This window comes from Osmerus eperlanus, chromosome 23 (assembly GCF_963692335.1).
Source record: "Osmerus eperlanus chromosome 23, fOsmEpe2.1, whole genome shotgun sequence".
Lineage (NCBI taxonomy): Eukaryota > Metazoa > Chordata > Actinopteri > Osmeriformes > Osmeridae > Osmerus > Osmerus eperlanus.
In genome coordinates this window covers 10971763-10981762 of record NC_085040.1, presented here as the reverse complement: position 1 = coordinate 10981762, position 10000 = coordinate 10971763, and the positions used below count along the sequence as shown (strand labels likewise).

Below are 10000 nucleotides of genomic sequence, written 5' to 3'. Positions count from 1 at the left end.
GGCCACATCACAGCACCACATGGCAAAAAGAAAATTGGAACCCCGACGCTACGCTGGCTTGAGAGGGGCCACATCAAAGCACCACATGACAAAATGCACATCACAGCGGCTTTGTGCAGGATGTCCCTCATCGCGACTCCATCTGGCCGCTCGGCAGTCTGCAACGTTTTCACCTCACCTTTTGCCATTTCTTCAGCTCGCTCGGAATCTCGACGCTACGCTGACTTGACAATGGCAACCCAAAAATTGCGCCGCCACGCTTGAATGCATAGGATCAAATACGCCCCGTGAACCCACAGCGAGACCCTTGGGATGTCAGAAGTGGGATTCGAACCCACGCCTCCAGAAGAGACTGCGACCTGAACGCAGCGCCTTAGACCGCTCGGCCATCCTGACTCCTTGAGCAGATTAGGCTCAAACCTTGCAGAGCACGTCCTCAAAAGGCAAACGCGTCCACTGCCTTAATGGTGCGGCCATGAATGCGCAAGTATTTCAAGTGTGGTTAGGGTTCCACTCCTTGTCGGTGTCTCTGTCTGTGAGGGTTCAGGGCCCCAAAACAAGAAATGTGTCAACCTCAGCGCAACCGAAGACAGCCCCTGACGTTTGCGAACGACTAAGAAACTCGATCTCATCCGCTCAGATCAAAAAGGCCCCCCGTAGTCGGCAGGATTCGAACCTGCGCAGGGAGACCCCAATGGATTTCTAGTCCATCGCCTTAACCACTCGGCCACGACTACACCGGTCTCTGCATTGTCACGCCAAGGTGTTCCCCACCGTAGACACAACCGACAGCCGCCAGGCCACATCACAGCACCACATGACAAAAAGAACATTGAAAACTCGACGCTACGCTGGCTTGAGAGGGGCCACATCAAAGCATCACATGACAAAAAGAAAATTGGAACCCCGACGCTACGCTGGCTTGAGAGGGGCCACATCAAAGCACCACATGACAAAAAGCACATCACGGCGGCTTTGTGCAGGATGTCCCTCGTCGCGACTCCATCTGGCCGCTCGGCAGTCTGCAACGTTTTCACCTCACCTTTTGCCATTTCTTCAGCTCGCTCGGAATCTCGACGCTACGCTGACTTGACAATGGCAACCCAAAAATTGCGCCGCCACGCTTGAATGCAAAGGATCAAATATGCCCCGTGAACCCACAGCGAGACCCTTGGGATGTCAGAAGTGGGATTCGAACCCACGCCTCCAGAAAAGACTGCGACCTGAACGCAGCGCCTTAGACCACTCGGCCATCCTGACTCCTTGAGCAGATTAGGCCCAAACCTTGCAGAGCACGTCCTCAAAAGGCAAACGCGTCCACTGCCTTAATGGTGCGGCCATGAATGCGCAAGTATTTCAAGTGTGGTTAGGGTTCCACTCCTTGTCGGTGTCTCTGTCTGTGAGGGTTCAGGGCCCCAAAACAAGAAATGTATCAACTGTAATGGCGGAAATTCAAGCGGCACTGTGTAGATTTGAATAGTCAAGAGATGGCGGTTACAATAAATTTATTTTGCTTATACAGATCATGATTTAACAAAGTACTTTGTGATCAGTCATAACGAAGGAGGTGCTAGCCACAGGTCGTTCGCCAGAGTGATCCAGAACAACCCCAAAACCCTGCCTTATATAAACTTTAGATCAAATGGTTTTTCTGAACTCTGTGATTGGTCAGCACTGCTCAGTGACAGTTAAGACAATATAACCCCCCAGGTCAAGTGACCAAAGTCTTTTGATGTCACGGCTCTTTCTCTAAATGAGGACAGTAAAGATACCCTTAATGAAACACAAACAGGACACAGGACACAATCTCCTTGGCCAAAAGGTCAGGGCTGCTAGATCAACTGAATCCATCTATCCATCTCCCTTTAGGCCACAGAACTCAAACATCCCCCAACCTCTGTGCCCCTAGCTTCTCAATCAGGCATCATAAACCAATACCATAAATACCTTAAGACCAACTGCAACATCCATTTGTTTAAACACAACCTCAGTCTATTAAAAATACATTCTTAGTAACTATATCAAAAAATGCCATTACATTCCTTACTTTTTTTTTTTTAAACAACAAAGGCATACAAAAGCATACAAAAATATAAAACATCCGTACAGATATGGATGCAAGAAAATAAAGTAACCCCCTTTAATCAAAACATAACCCCAAAAATAACAAGAGAATTACATATCACTCACAGTAGCCTCTTCATCCTTAAATGGTGGAACCCAGTCAGAATCCTCTAAGGGACTATAGTTCATCATTTGAACAGCAAATGATTTAGCCATTGTCTTTTCCACAATCTTCCTTACACAGGGAAACAGACAACAAGCCAAAAACAATAGTATCAACAAAATGACACCTATTCCACACAAAACAGACAGAAGAACTGCCTTCCATTTACCAAACATTTCCCAAGAACCGTCAATCCATGACCAAACTCCTTTTGAATCATCAAATCCAGAATGTTCAGACAATTCTAATCTCAAAGTACGCATGCTTGATAATGCTTTAGTGACTGACCCATCACTTGCTGTATGTATTATTGAAAAGTACACAAACACCCCCTTTTTCAGCCAACAACATGTCTAGAGCAATCCTGTTTTGCCATGCCATCTCTGAAGTCTTAGCCAATTGTTCTGATAATCCAGAAATCGCATCAACAGTGTAATTAATAAAACTTTGCTGATTATAATATATATAATTAATCCAATCCACATTTTTGTTAACCGTACAATGTACGCAAAAGAATGATTCTAGTCCTGCAGCTACCTGATTTCTAGCTTTAAACTCAGTAGGCACCCCTCTTGGTACTCCAATATCATCTATGTAAATTCCACTATCAAAAGAACCAACAGGAGCAGCTCGTCTCTGTCTGCCTGAATCAACCGTCACATTTCCTAAAGGCTTAATCAACGTCTTACTAACTAACATCACCTTAGCACACACTCCCACCCATCCTTTTGGTAAACGTGATCTAATTCTACCCCCACAATACCAAAATATATCAGCTATATCGCGTCCTGGATATACCAATGGGCCAGAAGGTGGTGGAGTATGATGTTTTCCCTCACTATCCACACGAACAGAGCTTCTATACTTGTAACAAGGGTGTAAAGTCCCATTAACATCTCTAAGCTGCATCGCCTCACAGTATGGATTTACCACCCAAGTATGTCCACAAGTTCCAATCTTTACTTTCCCTTCACTAAAGTTCCCCAATGAATACTGTTTTAACAATATCGGAACTTTTCTCAAAACACTCAAACTTTTGCCCTGGAACTATAACAAAATCAATCAGAACATCTTCCGTACCCTCGTTCTCAATTGGTCCAGTAAGCATAGGACGTACTGCTGCACATCCTAGATTGGAATTTAAATACCAAGCACTAGAACTCTGGTAATGATAGCAGTTAGTGGGACAGACTGGACAATTCCTGAACAAAACCAGATGACTACTGTCCACACATCTCGTTTTATCAATGTCACCTGAAATAATTCGATGGTAATTAAAATCATAACAACTAGTTGAATTAAATGGTGCTGGCATAATCAGTGAAACATCCTTAAGTGGCTGGCAATACACACATGGTGGGTGTTCTTCGCCTAAAACTTGTTTTACTGAATATGTTGCTAACTTATACCAAGAATTAAACTCCATCTCCGATTCCATTTCATCTACAACCTCTCTCTCATCACTTTTCAACATCTGGAACGTTGCAGGTGAAACAGTTGAAGTAATTGGATCTATTGTCATAGTATCATCAGAATTATGCATACTTTTATTCAAATACAAAAGCAAAAATACATTAAGAGCAATAAGAAATGCCATTCCAAGACAAAACCCACTGCACCCCGTATACCACAAAGTCCAGGTTGTCGGAACTGATGCCATGGTCGTGCATCCGTAGTGGCCATCTTCAGTTGGCTTGTAGACAAACTTCTGTGTGGCGGTGTAGTCTAGTCGAATCGATTGCAAACGACGATCAAATTGCTCAGGGCAACTTTCAACGACACTGCACTTCACGTACAGCTCGGAAATTTCCTTGGTACTACGCAGAACGCGTATCCTCTGCTTCCGTCTCCAGACAAGGTGCACGCTTGCAATGGTTAGCGTGTATCCACGTTGCTCTCCCCTCGATCTTAACCGCCGGATTAGTCGTCAGGAGAATCTGGTATGGCCCCGTCCACCTTGGGTTTTACCAGGCGTTTCAGGTCCTTCACCACGATCAAGTGTGACCCATTATCCTTACATAACCTCAAAGAAAAATCCCATCGAAGAATAATCTAAATTAACAAAAGCTTGATCACTGAGCCCCTGAGAAGTCTAAAACTTCTTCCCATCAACAATCATTAAACAGTATCACTTCTCCAAAAATTGAACTCTACAAAATCCATCTATCAATACCCAAATGGTTTCTCTAACCTTAACTGTGAAGCTTATCGTGTTTAAATTCCTTTTCTCATAATACTTGTCCCACATATGAAGTATTAACAAAATGACTATGCATCCATTACAAATCCTCTTGTATGCTAAAATAATGCATTCTTCTTGATATCACACAAACTGTAGAGGCATGATCTTTCCATGTGTTAACTTAGCAAAATCTCAAGATAAATGTTTTATGCAGACCATACAACCTCCATTTTTTATTCTCATATCCTTCCTTTTTCCAAAACGCATTTTCTTGTGGATTAGTCCAAGTTCGAATCTCCATTCCACCATTCCTTTCTCCATCTGTCCGCTGTATTCTGTAATTCTTATCAAATATACTCAAACAAAACAAAATTCTCACTCTGGGTTAAATACAGTCCAATATTTTCAACTCAGCAATATCATATCAAACCCTCACAATCCTATCACAAATCCAAACTACTGAAGCTAAATTCATAAAACCATAAAACCCCCATAGTCACTCTCTGTTTGGATCAGTCAGTCATCAGTCAGTCATAAATTCCTAAACGTCATCTCTTCCTCTCTAAGAAGCCTGCGCTTCCCTTAAAGAATCCATAACAAATGTTGTTTCAAGGTCACACAACAATTTTCCTCAAAAGAGTCCTGTAAGCCCAAATGTATCAAGTTAGGCTCATCCGGACATAGCAACATCATCTCATCACTTCCTGTAAACATATCAACATCAAAAACATTCTATTTAGTTCATCAATGCATTCAGGCAATCTAGAAACTGCTCCAGCTAGTATCAGCACTAGCATTTTCCCTGTGGAATAATCATAATTGTTAGAGTGAATTCCACATTTGCATACAGCAAGTTGTGTCCTAGATCAAACTAAGAAACTTCCTGTTTCCATACCTTTACCAAAATCATATGTAACACCAATGATGTATTTAACTATCAGTACATATTTTAACTCTTTTCCCTTTTATGAATTAACAAGCTTACACTGAAGCAAACTACTTTTGAACCAATTTGTATAAAATAAAACTATTTTAGAAAACAGCCAAATTACGAATAACCTCAACTTTTAGTCTCTTATTATCTTTTCTTCAAAAAAAAAACCTTTAGGAACAGTTCAAATGAATACCTTTAAATTTCAGATTCCCTTTTAATTTTTCCCTGTATTTAAATTCACCAAATCAACTCTCTCTTTTTCCAAGACATGTAGAAAACTAGCATCACTACCCTAAACCAGAATTTAATCTGTATGATTCCAAAATAAAACATAGACCATAAAATGTTCTTAATGTAACCATTAACCAAACTTATACCCCATCTATATTTCTATATAGGTTAGATAGGTAGAACTTCATAACTTGCTTTGGCTGCAGTCCAGAACAAGCTACTTAGCACAACCATCACACCACAATTTTTCAGACTTCATGAGTCTTCCCAAATTATTTCAAAACCAAATTATCATAACCCTCTTTATGAACCAATACCATAATGATACAACCTCATCACAGCCTAACTGTTTATCCCAAAACATTGTACCATGCCCTTAAGACAAAAGAAAATATAAACTCTCCCTTTTTCTTTTAAACCTTTAAATTCACAATTTAACATAAACCCGTAAAACAAAACCTTATTCTTTAACACCTCAAAAGTTTTATCAAAGCATGTAATGTATACACCTTTGAATATTCCTATATTTACCAGCTATCTCAATTACTCTTTGTTAGTGAATCAACTCAAATAAACAATCGCGCATTTCAAACTCGCATCAAACAGCGCGCTCTGGAACAAAGCAAAAACTCTCAACCTTTTTTCATTTCTTTTAAACAACACAGATGGTTGGCGTTTACCAGCTATTCACTTAATTTTGCTAAAGTATAACTTTTCCAATCCAATTAGAACTAATTTATGAACCAGGGTCTAATTTCTGCATTTTTATGGATACCATCACACACCACAGATTTTCCGCTCGTAAATACAAGTTCTGGTCTGAAAGGCTCCTACCTCCCTGTTTGGCTAGGATTTAGAACAAATGTTAAATCATACATTTGTAAACCACCAAACTTCGAATTCATCTAAACGGACACATCTTTCACCATTAATACTCACATAATTATGCAGAATTACACCCTCTGGGATCACCTCAGTAAAACTCAACGTAACGAGACTTTTTTTTTTTTTGCCCCCACCTTTCCTCGGAATTTCTGAAACTCATTTAAAATGTCCTCAAACAAACAAAACCTTGTTAGCAAATGTCTCAAAATACTCATCACGTAACATATTTCAAAAGTAACCAAATTAATATGTAAAATTCGCTCCAAATGTATCTATTTCTCTAAATTTGCGTCTTTGTAAATTTCTCAACTTCCATCTGCGCATGCGTCATGCGGTTACTCATCCTGGATCTCAAATATCAAGTTGCAATTCCTTTACTAGCCTGTACCCGCCTGTCGGTCTGTTAGTTTGTTAGCCAATGTCGTTGCCATAGTTGCAAATTCAACTTCCTGGACTCTCCTTTGTCTCAGGACAGAACAAAATGCACTTCCTCCACGTTTTCACCATTAGCCATTAACCAACAGTCACAGCCTGGATTATCTTTTCAAGTCTATCAACCATTAGTACCATTTTAATTTCAACATAAAAATTAGGCTCCGAAATCTACATATGCACCTAATATCACTCGTCAGACGACAGTTTACCCATGTATTAGCATTCTGGTTGGACAAAGCTTCAACTTCAAGTCCATTTAAATAGGTAAATATGAATACCACCAAACCCAACACATTTCAACAAATCATCTCAGCAGCAATAAACACACATATGTAGCACCTTTGCCCTTAACAACAAACGCAATTCGGTCTCAACTGGCTCAATCTTTCTAATCACTTCTTCATAACCCTTTACATATTTCTTTAAACAACAGTAACATCTGTGAACTCCCACAAAATTAAAAATAAAACCATCGAACATTTCCAGACATAAACAAAAAAAAATCCTTAAACAACATAACATTTCCGTTTGAACACATAACTTTCTATAAAAGTTTCAATAACCCCGGGATTGTAATTCTTCAAATGAATACCGCTTTTATTGCCAAAACTGGCCTTTTACCAATTATCCTACCCAAACACTAAATTTCCAGCGCGTTATTCAATAACGAATCAAGCTCATAATATAGAAAATCGGTCTGTACATAATTTCCAAATCGTATGGCAACTCACAATATTTTCTTAAGTTCGACAAAGAAACAGAAACACACATCTGTTTTCCCAACCAATATACTTCACAATTCAACGTCAAATTCTCAATAAAATGAGTGATATTTATTTTATTTTTTTGCACTCACGTGTGGGCACTGCACGCAGAATGAGCTTCACTGAAAGAATCAACTTCCGCTAGGCTCAAGCGCATGCGCCTCTTTTCAAGTGGAGAATTCAGTCAAAGAATTAACATTAGCATTTTCAAAACAGAATGTCTCCGTCTTCAAAAACAAATGCCTTCTGGCGGTAATCAGACCGATGTAAAGTCTAACATCAAACATATAACGGTTAACACAGAGTTGTAAAACAATCGTCTCTCCTCTACCAACAGTGTCATAACCGATAAACATTGTACGCCACCATTTCGAAACTCAACTTCCGGTCACGAACCCCTCTGATTTTGCGAGAGTTCGCTCACAATTTCCAGAAAACTTTCAACAAAGATGACACATCTCCGGACATTCACGTACATTTTGCTCAAATTCCCACAATTAAAGCACGCATTTTGGATTGACCTTACCTAGCAATTCGTGTTGGCCTACATGTTTTTTCAACAGCATGTCAACACGCTCTGCATCAGCTTTGACCATAGCCCACAACACGCTTATTCCAAACACAACAGGGACTCAAACCCTTTGTTCCGGAGAGGACTTTAACCTTTCCTTCTTGGAAACACAATGGCAATTGCAAGTCAAGGCACAAGCTTCAATCTTTGCGGGAATCCAAAGCAAATCTATAAAAAACATTCCAGGATCCTACTTTCTTGACTTTTCCTAGATATAACCGGCTGTCAGAAGAAATGGCAAATGTCTGACCTCTTCGTATTCTGTTCTCGCATTCCCGCAAACCCTCATGCGCCCGCGCATCCTGCCGCAACACCCCTGGCTGCGGATGAGGCGAAATTTGTTTGCGGAACAGCCAGAAAATCTCAATCGTGAATCTGTGGGGAAATAGATGAAAAATTCCCCACACTATTCTGTCCTAATATTTCTTTATCCCTCTACCTATCTCCATCCAATCAGAAAAAAAGCTCTCCAATCAGGCTAAAATCTATTCTTTTCTCCACTTCAAAAAAAAAAAAATTGTGTATCTATTTCTCTCCACGAACCCATTTCGCAATACAATAAGGTCCTTAAAACAAAACGACTCCACACTCGAAAATCCACATTTATCAATCCATATTTGCATTTGCAATAAACTATCGTTACCATACTTTTGCTTCATGTAATCGATGTTTGGACAGGTCAATTCTGTCTCCAGACCATTCATTTTCAGAATTACAATCCATAAACGATAACCAACAATGGAAAATAAAGACACAATTACCCCTTTTCTTTTCTAAAAACAATTAAATTCCGACTTCCCAACTTTCAATGAAAATAACTGCACAATCTTAAATTACAAATATTCAAACCGAAAAATAATTAAAATTTCGAAAAGTAATTAAAATTTTGATTTTTGTAATTTGTATATAGCTTGAATAATAGACACCATTAGTTACTCATACTTCTTTTAACCTCAAAAAACATAAAACAAAAATGAACACGCGTGTTGCAAACTTAAAACCTCTACTTTGAAATTTCACAGGCCTATACTTCCTAAACTTTTTCTTTTCTTTGTTCTCCACCTTCAGGGACTCAAACCCTTTGTAAACACTCACTCACACAGCTGATTTCCTCACAAGTATACTTTTCTCTCGGGACTTAGAATCACGTTTAGGCCGTTAATAAATAAGAACTGCACCAATGCCAATACAATTTCTCAAACTATCACTAACCCAACATATTCTAATCCTTAGGGTCTCAAAAAGACACATAACACGATATAACATGTGAATTTATCTCCCTCTATGTGTTTGTTCGTCAACAACACTACCTCTATGTGTGTCCGTCGACACACTTCTGCAGACATTTTTTTTACGACTTTCACGTAAAAGGTAGGTTCAACAACCTTACCTTATTAATTCGTACGACTTTACACGTACAGGACAGTTTTACCTCTGCCCAATTACTTACTTAACCGAATTATTGACAATAGCCTAAAAAACACACATTTAGACAACTCAATATCACACAGTAACCAAAAGAATATCTCACCGGTTCTTTTGAAGACCCCGCGTCAGCCACAAAACGTCCAACGGGCGCCCCCCCTGGCCCTGCTGTCTCACGCATGGCGGAAGGAAAGGCGGCTGTTTGCCGGAAGATCAATTCGCAGAGGGGAGCCGCCTGCTGAACGCCGTAGACCAATGAGGATCCCCGTACTGGCCACCAAGTGTAATGGCGGAAATTCAAGCGGCACTGTGTAGATTTGAATAGTCAAGAGATGGCGGTTACAAT

General features: G+C 40.0%; 3 non-coding genes across 3 annotated transcripts; all 3 read right to left on the bottom strand.

Moving 5' to 3' along the window:
• Nucleotides 1-313: 313 nt before the first annotated feature.
• trnal-cag (transfer RNA leucine (anticodon CAG)) lies at nt 314-396 on the bottom strand. The gene has a single exon. It is a non-coding gene; the product is annotated as a tRNA-Leu (tRNA).
• Nucleotides 397-655: 259 nt separating this feature from the next.
• Nucleotides 656-737, bottom strand: trnas-aga (transfer RNA serine (anticodon AGA)). The gene has a single exon. It is a non-coding gene; the product is annotated as a tRNA-Ser (tRNA).
• A 440-nt stretch (nt 738-1177) lies between these two features.
• Nucleotides 1178-1260, bottom strand: trnal-cag (transfer RNA leucine (anticodon CAG)). The gene has a single exon. It is a non-coding gene; the product is annotated as a tRNA-Leu (tRNA).
• Nucleotides 1261-10000: the final 8740 nt, after the last annotated feature.